Source organism: Chiloscyllium plagiosum, unplaced genomic scaffold (assembly GCF_037043375.1).
Source record: "Chiloscyllium plagiosum isolate Xiang-an unplaced genomic scaffold, Cpla_swu_hap1 HiC_scaffold_16, whole genome shotgun sequence".
Classification (NCBI taxonomy): Eukaryota; Metazoa; Chordata; class Chondrichthyes; order Orectolobiformes; family Hemiscylliidae; genus Chiloscyllium; species Chiloscyllium plagiosum.
This window is the reverse complement of record NW_028270154.1, coordinates 43,436,789-43,453,135: the sequence shown is the minus strand read 5'-3', so window position 1 is coordinate 43,453,135 and position 16,347 is coordinate 43,436,789. Positions and strand designations below refer to the sequence as shown.

General features: G+C 39.0%; 1 protein-coding gene across 2 annotated transcripts in view; it reads left to right on the top strand.

Moving 5' to 3' along the window:
* LOC122556645 (A disintegrin and metalloproteinase with thrombospondin motifs 2-like) overlaps positions 1-16,347 on the top strand; it is a 377,553-nt gene that overhangs the window by 195,733 nt on the left and 165,473 nt on the right. The window lies entirely within an intron of this gene.

The window sequence follows — 16,347 nt, the reverse complement described above, 5'->3', positions numbered from 1 at the left end:
CCCCATATTGGTACCAGTAGTTGCTTCTTTCTTTGCAAACCGCTTATTGTCCCATAGGGTCATTGTTCACAATTTCCAGGATATATATAAAGATGTTGATGCTTGGAAACATTGATTAAAGTGCTGTAAGGTTCTTTGAAAGATTGGCTAGCTCTGGGTCACTGGCACTATACTGTGTGGTGTACAGTAGCTGAACAGACATATATTAGAATGTTGCCTCCAATATACATTTATAGAAAGGAATTTGCCTTGCAAGATGTGGTAGATGATTGTATGTCTGTTTCTGAGTGCGTGTGAAAGGGTTAAGATATTGCAAAGACTAATTACAATTACCAGATATTGCAGATCCTCAGCATCTCCCCTTGTTTTTATTGCAGATGCTGAGGATCTGCAATAAAAACAAAGTGCTTGAGACACTCAGCAGCTTTGGTAGCATCTGTGGGGAGAGAAAAAGAGTGAATGTTTCGAGCCCAGTGACTTTTTAAAGGAGTTTTATTTTGCTGGAAATTTGACATTTTTTGCAGTTTTCAATTACTAAATGGGTTCTTAGCTCCATGAACAAAATGTAGCTGACAATCGGGTGACTGGGGAGGAGAAAGCAGCTTTGACAAGTATCTTCAGTTTGTCCTGAAAAGTGCTTACGGTGGGACATCAGAAGGCAGTAGAGACAAAGGTGATCAGATATGAAGAAACTCGCATGGCATTTCTGGCCTTCTTTCCCAAAGTGACCCTTCCCATGATTGCCAGGATATTCTCTTCAAAAAGGGTGGCCTCTTTCTGCATGGATGAGACTTTAATTTAAAGAATCTTATGAGATGGTTAGAAAATGTGGCTGTCAGACTGGACTCTGAAACAAAAACAGAAATTGCTGGAGAATCTCAGCAAGTCTGGCATGGTTTTTCAGTGCCTTAGTGGTTAGCACTGCTGCCTCGAAGCCTCAGAGAACTGGGCTCGATTCCACCCTTGGGTGACCGAGTGTGTGATGTTTGCACATTCTCCCTGTGTCTGCGTGGATTTCCTTTGGGGGATCTGGTTTCCTCCCACAGTCCAAAGATGTGCAGGCTAGGTGGATTGGCCATGCTAAGTTGCCACATCGTATCCAGGGACGTGTGGGTTAGCCATGGAAAATTCAGGGTTAAAAGGATGGGATGAGTCTGGATGGGATCTCTTTGGAGGGCTGAATTGCCTGCTTCAACACTGTGTAAGGGTTTTGTACGATTCTAGGTCTAGCAGCATCTGCGGAGAGAAACAGAGTTAACATTTCGGGTCTAGTGACCTTTCTTCAGAATGGTGACTACACTATTTTCTCTCCACAAATGCTGCCAGAGCCGTGGAACATCTGATTGTAAGCCTGGATCTTTGTCAGTCAGGCTGAGTATGGAAGCCTTTTCAAAATGGTAGGTGGTACCCCATTAGCAAATTCCTTCCCTTGTTCTTGTTTATCATCAATTTGGACCAGTGTAGGAGAAGAATGTGGGTAGCCATTGCAGATCATTGCAGATAACTAGATCAACTGCAACTGCTAGGCTAATCACAGTGGTTTGGGAAGATGGCTCACCATCATCTTCTCAAGGCAATTGGGCTTGACAACAAGTCCAGGTCTTGCTCATGATGTTCACATCCCATGAAAGAACAAAGGACTTTGTGTAGTGTGTGGTGAAACCGCACCTAGAGTACTGTGTGCAGTTCTGTTTTCAATATTGAATAAAAGATAGGTGCACAATCCTTTATCTGAAATGCTCAGGACCAGCTGGTTTTCAGAATTCAGAAATTTTCAAATTTCAGAATAAGTGACAGTATGATGGTGAAACTTTTAAAAATCTTACCGAAGGAGCAGACTCACTGAGTAAAAGAGGCCTTAAGACAGAATTGAGGCCTGCCAGTGCTGGGCCACGCCCCACCCCCCCACCATGTCGCATCTGAGTAACATGCATCGAGTGGGTGTCAACTTGGGTTAACTGCAGGCCAAGCAACCTTGTTAATGAGAGAAAAACTTAACAACAAAACCTTCGGACTTTAGAGCTTCTCGGATTTCGGAATTTTGGATAAAGGATTGTTTACTTGTATTTGATTTGTGGTGGGATGGCGAAGCTTCAATAGATTCATTACTGGGATGAGAGGTCTGCCCTATGATGAGAATCTGTGTAAACTGGGCCTAAACTCCACGGAGTTGAGAATAATGAGAGTTAATTGAAACATACAAGATTTTGAAATTACTTGACATATTTCTTTGGCTGGAGAATCTGCAGGGGAAGATTCTCAGAATAAAGGAAATTAAATATACAGATGTAGAAATTCTGAAATAAAATAGAATGTGCTGGAAATGCAGAGCAGGTCAAGCAGCATTAGTGAAGAGAGAAGTAGTGGGTAATAGGATTTTCCCATTGGCAGGGCTCCCGTTGCAAAGCAGAGAGTGACTAGGCCTTGACTGTTGCCAGAGCACTTGGTCACCTTTCTTAGAAGCCTGCAACTAGTGAGTTGCCATTTGACTGTCACTGGGAATGATGACCAAAGTTTGGATAACATCCAGAAGATGATGTGGTGTAAGCATGTCATCCTTCCGACTCTAAGTCCAGTCAGTCAGTGGGGATTGGATGACATGGATGAGGGAGAAAGGAGGAGGTGCCAAGGGATAGCTGTTGTTAACAGAACCTCCTCCATCAAAGAGTGACCAGATAGATTATCAAAAATGCCCCGCCTCCCAGGTTACCAGGATTTACCTGGTGTTTTGTCCACCTGGCAGAGAGCATCCACAATGCAGAAGAAAGACCTTAATTGTTGCTGGAGTGATTTAATTAGTCACTGGATGGAAATGCTATCCTTCACTTTCTCTTTCCCATTCCCCACAAAGATGGTGGGTCTAACACCTCCCCTACCTTCCCTCCCCATTTTACTGGCCCTCTTGCCTAGAGGGAGAGCTGGTAGTCAAAGGTCCAATATTTTAGGTCAGTGACTGAGAGGGGGAGAAATGTCTTTAATTTAAAGTGTTGTGAATATTTGCTTTGAATTGTGGTTGCCCCATTGTTGAGTATATTCAAGGCTGGGATTAACGGCTAAATTCTTGATTTCTCAGAAATTTAAGGGCTTTGCAGAAAAGCTGGAGGTAGAGTTGAGGCCAAAGATCAGACATGATTGTGTTGAATGGAAGACCAGGCAAAAGAGCCATATCGTCTACTCCTGTTCTGATCTATGTTACCGTTTAATATTTAAAATGGCTCTGGTACCAATGCCACGAATTTGGGGAAGAACCTATTGCTCACTCTACTGTCCTGAAGAATGCCTTTCACATCAGTAGTGTTCCCAGCATGACCTGTCAGCTTGTTTGGTTATTAGGTTCAATGAATGTGCTTGACATTAGTTGGTGGCTTCATATTTTTGTATTCTCTTCTATTTAAAGTGCTGAACATTCAAAAATTGACCACTTAATCTACCCTTTACCAAAAAAAATCATAGCTTAAAAGAGACTTGAAATTATCTTTGAAATGGCATAACTTAAAGCCACAGGTCACTGTTGTTCCTGCCTTAAGATTTCCTTTGAATAACTAATGCTGCTTTAGTCATATGTGGACTAAGACTCATTCTAATGCAGTTAATTAAAACTGTTGATTATATGAAATTAATATGATATACTTGGACTCTGCAACTTGTAACTTTATGTATGTAACTTTAGAAAGCACAGCAGGTCTGGCATCATCTGAGGAGCAGGAGAGTCGACGTTTCGGGCACAAGTCCTTCATCAGAAATGTGATATTATTACATGTATAGAATGGTGGAGCCAGCCAGATAGCTGAGTCTTTTCCTTCGTGGATTTGGGAGCTTGAGAATTCTGGTAAAATCTCAAACTTCTGAAGAAGGCATTTATAAGAAGCCATTTTGAACACAATAGAGAACGACAGTGGCATAATAATCTGACATTGCACTTCTTTGAGAAATCTCATCTCGAGGTGAAAATTGATGTTCAGAAAATTATGGCACATAACCAGAATTGTGATGAATGCTCCCAATGACCAAAGCTGGGAGCACAATTTGAAAACCACCTCTATGTTCCTGCCAAGCATAGTTTAATGTTGTTGAAATTTCTGCTATGCTGAGATTGAGTTTATAACATATTGGATAATTCAATGTCAGATTATTATGCCACTGTAGTTCTCTTTTTGTGTTCAAAATGGCTTCTTATAAATGTCTTCCTCAGAAGTTTGAGATTTTACCAGAATTCTCAAACTCCCAAATCCACGAAGGATGATGGATACATAGGATGATGGCTGAAAAGATATTTAGAGAATAGGTTAAAAAGTTTCATTTGTTCTTTCTTGTTCCTGGCTGTTTACTGATTATTGATTTCTAATTGATAATCTTAACATTGTAACTGCTGCTTACCAGAATAATGGCAGGAATAATTGTGCGTAGGTGCTCAGCTCACACTGTAGCAACCAGTGCAGGTACAATGGTGCCTTTCTGGCCGGTGGTAAGAGCATCAGTACTACGGAAGTCTGACTCTGCATGTGCGGCCAGCACACTTGTTAGCTAATGGGGCTCTGAAGTTATTGTCTCGAGCTCTTCAATAGGTGATGATTCTTCAATGTATTTATTTTTAGTTTTTATTCAACAATTATGGTGATTAAAAGCCTCTGTCACTGGCCCAAGAATTATCGAGAGCACAGAGCACTTCCTGGGAGAACAGGAGGATTTTATTAATTTGTAGCAAACAACAAACATTAATAAATAGTGCAAAATTGAACAGTGTATAGGTTTGATGCATTTCAAAGTCTTTTTAAATAACGTCTACAAAACGATACAACAAAAAAGGCCAAAAGATGGAGAGAGGTTGATAACATCACTCCCACTGAACCAGTAATCTAGAAGTTGGATCCATATCCCAGTGTAGAATCTGATGGAGTGTAAAGGCAATTAATGAATCTAGAATTGAAGATTAATCTCCTGACGTTGACAATGAAACTATCATCAATTGTTTTAAAAACGTATCTGGTTCATTCGTGCCCTTTCAGGAAAGAGCATTTGTCTTTACCTAATCTGGTTTGCATGTGATTTCAGTGATGTCATTGTCGTTGTCGCTTAGCTGCCCTCTGAAATGGCCCAGCAGTTCACACAGTAGAGTGGCAATGATGGTGGCCAACAAATGCCAGTGATACCCACCTCCCATGAAATAATTAAAACATGTTTTTGAGAATTTTTACAGTAATGACTGGCAAATAAATAAAGTAGTTGGATAATAACATGATTCTGTCTTAACTTATTGCCCTAACAATGGTGATTATAGTAACAGTAACAGATAAAGCTGATCGTTCTACACTGCTGCAATGCCGTGGCAACATGAATGGTATTCTTCACTAACAGGATGCAGTTGTCAAACTAAATGCCCGTTTTGCTGACCACATAAAAGAATTACGTCGTGTATGATGTAAAATATAAAGGTTGTATATCCTAGTAATGGTTTTTTTTATCAATTTAAGTTTGCAATCGAAAACCTAATTCAGGCTTTCTCTTGCAAATTATACAATGAGTTATAACACACCAGTTGCAGTTAAAAGCATCTCTCACCTTTTGCACTTGACACTTAATGTTTTTCCATGATGCAATGCTAAATTTTCAGTTCCTAAAACAGCAATGAATTACATGAAATTTGAACCAACCACCTGATCAGATGATCTCTAAATTTTCCATAATATTGGGCATCTGAGCTCTGGCAATGTTTAACTTGGTGCACATTGTAGGCGATCTTGTTTGTTCTGCCCAGTGGCCAAAGGATCTGGCTCTTCTGGTTTCCTGTTAGACTGCTTTTTTTTGTGACGTGTAACATAATCAATGCCGTCTTTTGGTTGACAAACACTTTGAAAATAGCACAATTGAAAAAGTCTTTCATCATAAAACAAGAAAATTTGGTGATGCAAGTACTTGGCAACATTTTAAAAATTCTTTTTTGCTGTGATTTGGGATGCTTATATGAATTAATGCATCTTTACAGTTCTATTTGTTCATGAATATGTTAGAAACAACTAATGTGTTTCTTATCATCATGTTCCCTTTGAAATTTCTTTTTGGTATCTCTTTCCATGAGCAGTTCAGCATTTGTTTGCATTGTGGGATTTGGTAGTGCTTGACATGACGGTGACCAACTGACTCCCTTTGCTGCATGTGACAAGCCACAAGCTGAAGTTCTTTAGGCCACGCATATATACAATGAGCGCCAGTGACAGTCTTATTTTCTCTGTTTTCCTCCTCGCTGTGAAATTCTTTGTAGCATATAATGTGGCCTGAAAGAAGTTTCTTCATACAAACCATATGTTTCATTTGGCAAAACATCAATCTTTACTGGCTTAGTTTTTGGAGTTTGGTTTAGATTTGTTTTTGGAAAGCAGCCAAAAATGTTTGGAGCTGGACAGCAGTTTGATTATAATTGTTTGGCTGCACAATATCATGGTGAGTCACTTTTTGTGATACAAGGTCTTTTCTAGCTCTATATTTTAGGCTTACTGCTCTTCTACGAAAAGAGCCTGTTCAGGAACTCTGATATATTAAAAATAAAGCTGCAATTTAGCATAAATGTGGTAGGGAAGCATTAATCTAGTGATTTGGTGAGCATGCGTGTTTGGTGTAAGCTAAGTCATAGGGAGTATAAAATGTTTATTGTTTGGTGCAGTTTTTATTCAGCTGGAATTTAAAGAGGTCTCCTAATGTTTGATTTTTTTTTCGAAATCACACATGATGGTACAACTGGTTGTCATCAATCAGAATCAATACAAAGACTGGCTACAGAAATTCTGTCTGCATTTCCGTTGAAATAATTGAAAATGAGATGGATGGCTATACAGACTCTCAGAATAGTGTCATGACCCATTTGGGAAAGTGTGCTGATATTCAAATCCCACTAGATCCAGGGTCATCAGAAAGGTTAAAACTTTAATCAAAATATTTAAAAGTCTCTAATTACCTGTCTGATGGATCCTCGTTAACAGTAAAAAAAAAACAGATTTATCTACTTAATAAGAACTGCTACTTATAATAAATTTCATTAATTGTAATCATAGTCAGACAAAAATATTAATGTTCAACATCACTCTGCTCCCCAACTTCTTTAATCCCTGGACATGAATACAGACACAGCCAAACAAAGATGGGTGTTATGTTTGAAGGAAATAGACGCTAAATTGTTCAATAGCAGCAGTCCACAAGATTCGGTGAGGTATCCTTATTGTTTTGAGATCTTCTGTTCTTTGATACCTTGTTTCCAGATAGTTTCCAATTCTTTGCAGGTGGGAGAGAATATCTCTGTCTTCAATGCTTTAGTTACTTTACATAGAAAGAAAGAGGCCTTGCCTTTTCTCCAGTCTGGAGGCTTTGGTCTCTGTGGTGTAGTTGTTGGATACGCTCTCTTTTTATTCTTAGAATAACCGGTTTCAATAGGTAAAAGTTTGAGAATTGTTATTCAGAAGCAGTGACAGTTACATTCTGGTTGCTGAGAAGAAGTGTGAAACTGCACCGATTCTAACTTCATCTTACATTTTTAGACATCAAGACACTAATAGCTTTATCTTACTTATATTTAATTTTTCAAGCCTTAGCTACACAATAAGCCAATTACAACATGACGTTCTGTCAGTAAATCACTTGACTTGAACCCTTGTGACACTGGTTAGGTTCAGTTGTGGTAGCATGTGTATGTGTTTAAATAAGCTGTTCAACACTCTGTTTGTCATGTAACCCTATTAGCAGCAGAAACTAATTTAACTGTTATACGATATTAACTCAATCAGAAAAGCTGTTTTCTTATATTCCCACATTATGACACAAATTGTTTGGTTTCCTGGGCAGATAACCAGAGTTAACAATAATAAAACAGCTTCTCTGATTGAGTTAATATTGTATATCAGTCATTATGCTGATGCCTTCTGGTATCCACAACTTGTCCCGATTCTACAACGCAATCTGTCGCTGGCCAAAGCTCATTCTGTGTGCACAGCCCCAGTGCTGTGGAGTCTTAGATCTCTCATCGCCCTCCACCAACCACTTCATGCTCAAACAAAGCAACTGTATAAGCACAGCTCACAGTAATTCCTTTCATTGTCCTTAGTTCAAGTCGGTTCTTTTCCCCTTTTGGTCCGGAATCTAAAATAAATAAAAAGGAAGGTGTAGTCTTTAAAAAGGTCACAGCATGGCCTGCTGTCTGTGCTGACAGTCTGCAAGAGCAACCCAACTAATCCCATTCCCCTGTTATTGTTCTTTGGTACTGTAATCTTTCCCCCCTTCTGATAATTATCCAATTCCCTTTTGAAAAGGCATGATCCAATTATGATCGTCCAATTATGATCCTGGGCAATGCATTCCACATGTTGTCATTTTTAAAAAAAATTTTTTCATGTGTTAATTGTAAAGTTATACTCTGCACATCAAAGTCTCAGTCTATGCACCAGGTCCTAAGAGCCCCATTTATAAATACTTCTCCAGTTTGAAAGACAATGGTTCACCATTATTCACTGTATATTGTCACTTGACTGATCTTATATCCTTGCTGCCACTGCCCTTTTCATTTCATGGCCTTGTGCTTTACTGACATGCTTGTTACCGGACAATTTATCAAATGCCTTTTAAAGTTCATTAACACATTTCCATCATCAACTTTATTTGTTTCTGCATCAAATACTTGATTTTGTTAAGCATGATTTGTCTTTAAACATCTGTGCTAGCTTTCCTGAAAGAAGTCATGTTTATCCAGTTGACTTGTTAGTTTTGCCCTTCATTATTGTCTCCAAAGATTTTCTTCTTGCTAAGGTTAAACTGATCAGCCTGCAGTTGCTGGGCTTGTCTTACACACTTTTGGAACCACATTTGCAATTCCCTCACCTTCTGGTGTACCGTGTACCCTATGATGATTGGAAGGTTATAGTCCGTTCCTCCAAAAATTTCAAACTTTGCTTTCTTAAGTATCCATGGATGCATCTCATCTGGTCGTGGTGACTTGTCATCTTTAGCCTGCCTTTCTAATAACTCTTATCAATTTTAAAATGTAATGATCAGAGGATAGTCTAATTTGATTTGGGTACGGTCATTAGTTATCCAACTTGCACAATGTGATTTTCGCAATAATTGACTCACTGCAGTGAAGCTGTGTAAAGGACTCAGCTCTTGACATGTGCACTCTTTAGTCACTAAGGGTCTGTAAGAGAAACCTGTCAATTGTGGACCAAAATGAGTTAGAACCGTATGAACTCCAGAGTCTGAGAGTGACATTGATAACTGCAAAAAAATTCTCCCTGTGCCAAATTTGTTAGCAGCAAGTGAAATAGCAGAAGAATGCTAAACCGTGAGAAAAGCAGATGTTATTAACAGTCTTGCAAAATGGAAAGTCGTGCATAATGAAAAGTGTAGTGCTAATGAAAATTCAGATTAAGTTAGTTTGTAAAAAGAGCAGCCGCAAGTCACTGAAAGGGACTATTTATCTTTAAGAAACCAACTCCAAAAACCAGGTTAGTGAATAATTAAATTTACCAGTTAGCTTCAATAAGCAGTGTAATGAACAAATTGTAGAGTTGGTGAATTATCAAATGTTTAATTACTGGTGGATTGCAGCTTGAACTGGATTTCAGCATAAGTTCCAAAAAGTTTACAAAACATTTACGTTGTAATATGTGGCTTTTGTAGATTCAAAAAGTGTGGCAATGGAAAAGCACAGCCAGTCAGGCAGCATCCGAGGAGCAGGAGTCAATGTTTCGAGCTTGAGACATCAATTCTCCTGTTCCTTGGATGCTGCCTGACCAGCTGTGCTTTTCCTGTACCACACTTTTGGATTCTGATCTCCAGCATCTGCAGTCCTCACTTTCTTCTGGCTTATGTATCATGCCTGATTTTATTTTTGATTCATACGATCAAAGGTGTATTTGTTAGTTTGACTTGCCCTGCATCCTACAGTTCAAACCATGCCTTGCCATTTAAGTTGCTGAAGGTGTGAGCTGCTAACTTCACACCGAAGGAAGCTGCACGTCGAGAATTTGGATAAACAGGTGAATCAGAATGCATCTCCATAAATCTGATTCAAGCAGTGCAAGGACTGAGAACGAGGTGTAACTTTGAGGGGATGATATTTAATGTCAGGTCAGAAAGAAAGATAAGGAGAGGGGTAAAAGGTAAATAATAAATGTTGATATTTTTAAATTTCAACAACGATCAATGCCTGAATGGGTGGAACTTTACACTTGTAATAATTAATTCAGTGCCTGAGATTAATTGACAGTCATTAACAAAATGTCACTAAAAGGGTATTAATCCTTCAAAAGACGGGAATTAACTTTCTGTAGTGTTTAGTTTGCATCTGCTGAGGAAATATAGAACTTTAACATTCACTATGTGTTGATGATGAAGCAGACAGCAGGGTGCAACTTTTACCAAGCTCAGAACAGCAGCAGCAACTTTTAATGTTGGCATTTAACTGTTTATCTGCTTGTTGCCTGAGGTGGTTATACAATTGTCAGGCAAGTAATAGTGAGTACAATTAGTTTGAGTTATTTGGGCAGTAAAATTATGTTACATGCCCTATCAAAGAAATTGTTGCCTGATACATCTAAAAAAAACTGTAATACACATGAGCCTTGGACATGAATTTTGTATCTTTGTACAGCTGACCACTTGGACAATTGACAAAAGGTATGGTTTAGAGCTTGAATCATTAGTAGTATGTCCTGTGATAGATTGCAAGTGAATTGGATCATCACATGACAATAGGCTGAATATTGCTGTAGAGCCCAAAAGGTACAGATGTCACACCTCATTAGAATAGCTCACTGGAAATCAAGCCCTCCCTATTCCCAAAGTCATCACAAAATTTAATAAGATTTTATTAAAGTATGCAAAAGCCCTACTTTACCTGGTTCTGTGGAAGAGTCACTCAACCCGAAATGACAATTGTGATTTCTGTCTACAGCTGTTGCCAGATCTGCTGAGCTTTTCCAGTAATTTCTATTTTTGTCCCCAATTTACCTGTCAGGCTCGGATTAACAGAATGTACAGACCAGGTTTCTTTACTGAACAAGAACTAGAGGAATCTCAATTATCAGATTATCGGGCAAGATCGCATGGTTCCGATGCTTGGCTTGAGTGAAATACTGCCCGCCCATGTCCTTTGGATAATCAAGGTTCCTCTGTATTACAAATAAATAGATTCTAACCACAGGTAAACAACTATGAACTATTGACATATAATGTATTAATTAAAGCTGTAATCTCCCCTCTAGTGCACACGCGCACGCATACACACAAAATAGTGTCATTACTTGAGAAACACTTCCATGGTATCTGTCAATAAGAATTGATGAGGGGCTTCTTTTGTTTCCCCTAGTCATAGTGTCATAGAGTCGTAGAGGTGTACAGCACAGAAACAGACCCTTCGGTCCAACCTGTCCGTGCTGACCAGATATCCCAACACAATCTAGTCCCACCTGCCAGCACCCAGCCCATATCCCTCCAAACCGTTTGCATTCATATACCCATCCAAATGCCTTTTAAATGTTGCAATTGTTCTAGACTCTGCCACTCCCTCTGGCAGCTTGTTTCAACCAGGAGTTATTACACATGTTTCTATAGCTGGAACACAATTGGAAAAGGCCATTAAATAAAATTTTGACAGATCTGACTAAGGTGTCGACTCTGCCTTTCTGCCTGCCCCCCATAACCCTTAATGCCCGAGCAAAAATCTAACGCAGCCTCGAATATATTCAATGACAGTCTCCACTGCTCACCCGGAAAGAGAATTCCAAAGATTAACAATCCTCAAGAAATTCCTCATCTCCATCTTAAGTGAGACACTTTTTTTATTTTGAAACTCTGCCCCCTCGTCCTTGATTGTCCTAGACAGCATCTTTAAATCCCATCCCCATCAAACGACAAAGCAGTAAACAGCTCTCGTTCTCCTGAATACCATCCTTGTTCAGCAACCCCTTTATCCCAAGAATCAATAAGATGAACTTTCTCTGAACTGCCTCCTTCAGGTTCTTTCACTTCCATTATTTCAGAAGACAGGCAGCAACAGGCTCACAAATTATAAGTCTCTGACTTATTGATTGAAAGTGTACGACACGGGATAAACCCCTCTGCTAATTTAAACCCGACACACACAGAAGCTTGCCTTGCACCATAGTCTGTTAAATTTTGAGAGGCAAGGAACTATTCCAGATCTCATTATTTAAAGAAAAAATTAACAATTTTATTCTTTAAGTCTGAAGAGAACAATAAACAACAACTATTTATAACCCCTTTCTCTTAAACCTATTTCTAATCCCACTCTACAGTACTGGTCTGATAAATTCCCACTTAATTTTATGGCAACTCAATTTCAAAGCCAGTTGTCATCTTCGAATGTCGAACTTTCTTGTAGATTTCTTGAGGTTGATTTCTTTGGTCTTCGGCTGCGCACATTTCTTAGGGAAGGTACCTTTCAGTGAGCTATTCAGCTGGCTGTTATTTTGGTGCCTGGCAGCTCTTTGCTGTTCTCCCCCAACTGTTCAAAGTGTCTGATTTTATGCCCCAAAACATTGGATCATTTCATTGGTTTGATGTCATCCAAAACAGTAAAATTCAAATTTGATTTATTTTGGTATCTGGGGCTTAATTCAAACTGGCCGAATTTGAATTTGTTTTGTTTAGATTACTTAGTGTGGAAACAGGCCCTTCGGCCCAACAAGTCCACATCGACCCGCCGAAGCGCAACCCATTCAGACCTATTCCCCTACATTTACCCCTTCACCTAACACTAAGGGCAATTTTAGCATGGCCAATTCACCTAAACTGCACATTTTTGGAATGAGAGAGGAAACCGGAGCATCCGGAGGAAACCCACACAGACACTGGGAGAATGTGCAAACTCCACACAGTCAATCGCCTGAGGCGGGAATTGAACCCGGGGTTTTGTACTGTGGTAACACAGCTCCAGCTATTTGTTACAACCAAATGTTACATTTTTTAAATTTTCAGCACACTGTATCTCTCTAGGTCCGTGCCAGCTTCCACACACTCTTAAAGGTACAGTACACACCTACACCTTCATAATAAAAACAACAGCTTGCAGCAACTGGTGGGAGAAAATAAATAGCTTTTTTTTAGCTTCAAGTATTTTCTGGAGAGAGAGAGAGAGAGAGAGAGGAAAAAAAAGACACCATCACCCCTTCCAGAGATTCAAGGACTTCTCACTATATTGTTTACACCCAAAAACTGCTCAGGATCCACTTAGATAGTTGTTGGCAGGCTTGTGAACTTGTCTACCTAGAATTGGTCACAATTACTTGTCTATCTAGAATTGGTCACAATTCCACAGACCAATCAGCAACCTGTTGCTGGCTTAATGTCACTCCAATTAAAGCCAACTACTGTGCTGCCATCTCTTACACTTTCTCACACTGTTTGCAAATGATGTAATCATGACCCTCAGTGAGTTTCAATAACTTACTTCATTTTAAAGGTATAGCTATTCTTTTCTCAGTCTTTTTGAAGTACAACAGTCCTTTTCCCAATCAAAATGAAAGTAAATAAACAAAAGTAAAATAAAAAGATGTAGACTTTACATAGGACAAAATTCCATGCATAAATTTTGACATTGTAAATATTCAAGGAATTTTTTTTTAGCACTGGAAAATATAGCCTGCACTGCAACCTCATGTTTTATATTGTAATAGCATATACTGACAGAAGTAGTTATTTTTAGGTCTGGTTACAATATCCTCAAGATTACCGCTCAAATCTACTCTAACCCTTAACATTCAGGTAAACTTTACAGTTATAATAAAGAAAGTGATTCATAATAAAGCAGTTGAACATTCAGTAAATGAGTACAGTTCTATGATACATGTCAGTGTCAGTATTAAATTTGGCAAGATTGTTGCAGGTGACTATATCATGAAGTGAAAGTGCCTTGTTTATCTCATTTGCATTAAGCAAAAGGCAGTAGCTGTTATTTTCATGGAATTCCAAATGTGTTTTGTGTTTAAAAGAATGATCTGTCAAACCAACATCCATTAACTGATGATAACTGTTTTTGTTTCTTTTTAAGCAAGAACACACTGGTCTAGAAGTACATTCTACTCTTCATCTCACTTCAGAAAAGTTTTACATGTCATTTGACTAATATTTAAAAATATGGACTAAGAAACACCGTTGGTTAGATGACCAGGTGTCCTGTTGAATGTTATGAACTCTGTGCCGTAAACATTTTTTGCATGATATAAGTAAATGTCAAATTAGAGCACCTGGTGGAAAATCAGGCACAGGCTGGGCAAAGGATTATACCCGTGTCATAGAGTCAATCTGACTTCCCGTCTCTCGGTATGGGATTGTTCTTGTCTGTTTGCTTTGTCAGACCCAAGTTTATAGAAATGTTTTACCAAAATCATTATAATCTGTTGATAGTTATAAGAAACAGATGATTGAAGCAGTCTTGTGTAAATAAAATCGAGAGAGTCCACCTCTTGGTTAATATCCTTTGAAATAAAGCTTAGAAGTGCCTATGATATAAGTAGACAATCTTTTACATCATTCATATTCCACAACCTATTGTTTAATTTCTTTTGCATAGATTAACACCTCTAATAGTGTGCTTAAAAAATATTCATGTGACCAATGTAGCATGTTCATTCACTAAATGCCATCAATAATATTTTCAATCTTCCTGAGCAATAAAAATGTTCAATCACCTTCCTGTCAGATTTTAAATTCCTCATTTTTTGGAAATATTTCATTCTTTGCCCCACACCGAAGTGAATGGCAACTGATTCAGAGATACCAAACAGTGATTTGGACCTTTCTCTTGCCAATTGCCTTGTTATCACCCTCCCTCCCATTGATGATTTGTAGCCCTGTGATAGGTAAGGTAGGTGGAATACAATACCTGTCCATCCCTTTTTGAGCAGCTTTCTTTCCAGGTCGCTGAACATAATTCAAATGTCAATTAACACAGAGTCATAGATTTTACAGAATGGAAACAGACCCTTCGGCCCAACTCATCCATGCTGACCAGATATCCTGACCTAATCTCGTCCCATTTGCCAACACTTGGCCCATATCCGTCTAAACCCTTCCCATTCAGATCCAGATGTCTTTTAAATGTTGTAATTGTACCAGCCTCCACCACTATTTCTGGCAGCTTATTCCATACACGTACCACCCTCTGTGTGAAAAAGTTGTCCCTTAGGTCCCTTTTATATCTATCCCCTCTCACCCTGAACCTATGCCTTTGAGTTCTAGATTCCCCCACTCCAGTGAAAAGACCTTGTCTGTTTATCCTATCCATGCCCCTCAAGATTTCGTAAACCTCTACGAGGTCACCGCTCAGCTGCCGACGCTCAGGAAAAACAACCCCAGCCTATTGAGCCTCTCCCTACAGCTCAAATCCTCTAACCCTGGCAACATCCTTGTAAATCTTTTCTGAACACTTTCATGTTTCACAACACCCTTCCTATAGGAGACCAGAATTGCACAGAGTATTCCAGAAGCTGTCGAACCAATGTCCTGTACAATCACAATATGACCCCCCCCCCAACTCCTATACTCAAGGTTTGAATGGGCGTATAGCTTTCTCCATTCATAATATTCAACATTTATAGATAGCTCAGCGAGCTTCACCTAGTAAGACACAGTAAACTGCAATTTGAGTTTGTCATTTTTAATGAGTCCTGCAGCAGGAATTCCCATTCGTATTATGCATTTGAAGCAAGTTAAGAAGGGTGGTTGGGAGGGGGCTGGAAAACGCAACAAAAATTTGCCCAAAATCCAAAATTTCTTTCAGAACATGTTAATCCCTGGTAAGTAAATTTTCAGTAGCATCAGCACTGACTCCTTTAAAATATTTTGGGCCATCACTGCAAAAATGTGTTATTCACTTTTCCTGGTAATAACACTGATGTAATATTGGGCGTAACCACAGCTTAAATCATGACATGATTGTGCTCCAGTGAACTCCCTATATAACTACTTTGTACGTCATTATGAGGCCAGTGGGTTTCAGTTTTCACAGCAAGACAAACCGAATTGCAGAATGTGATACTCTACCAGTAATAAAAATCCCGAAACCCAGGAATTCAATGACAACGTCAGTCACCTTGAAACAATGATCATGGTCAAGGGCCTACTCAGCACTGGTGTTCGGTTGTAGTTTTTTTTCTGAGTAGTCAGCTTTATTGCAGTTGTCTATCAACTCTTCCAAGTGTTATAGGGTTGACCTGTATGATAAAATGTGTTTTTGCTTTTAATGTCAGACCAAGGAATGACTGCTGCATTATTCCTCATAAAGTATTTAACTTGTTCAGTTATTCTAAAATGATGGAAGTCCTGTGGGTATTTGAGTGTCTGAAA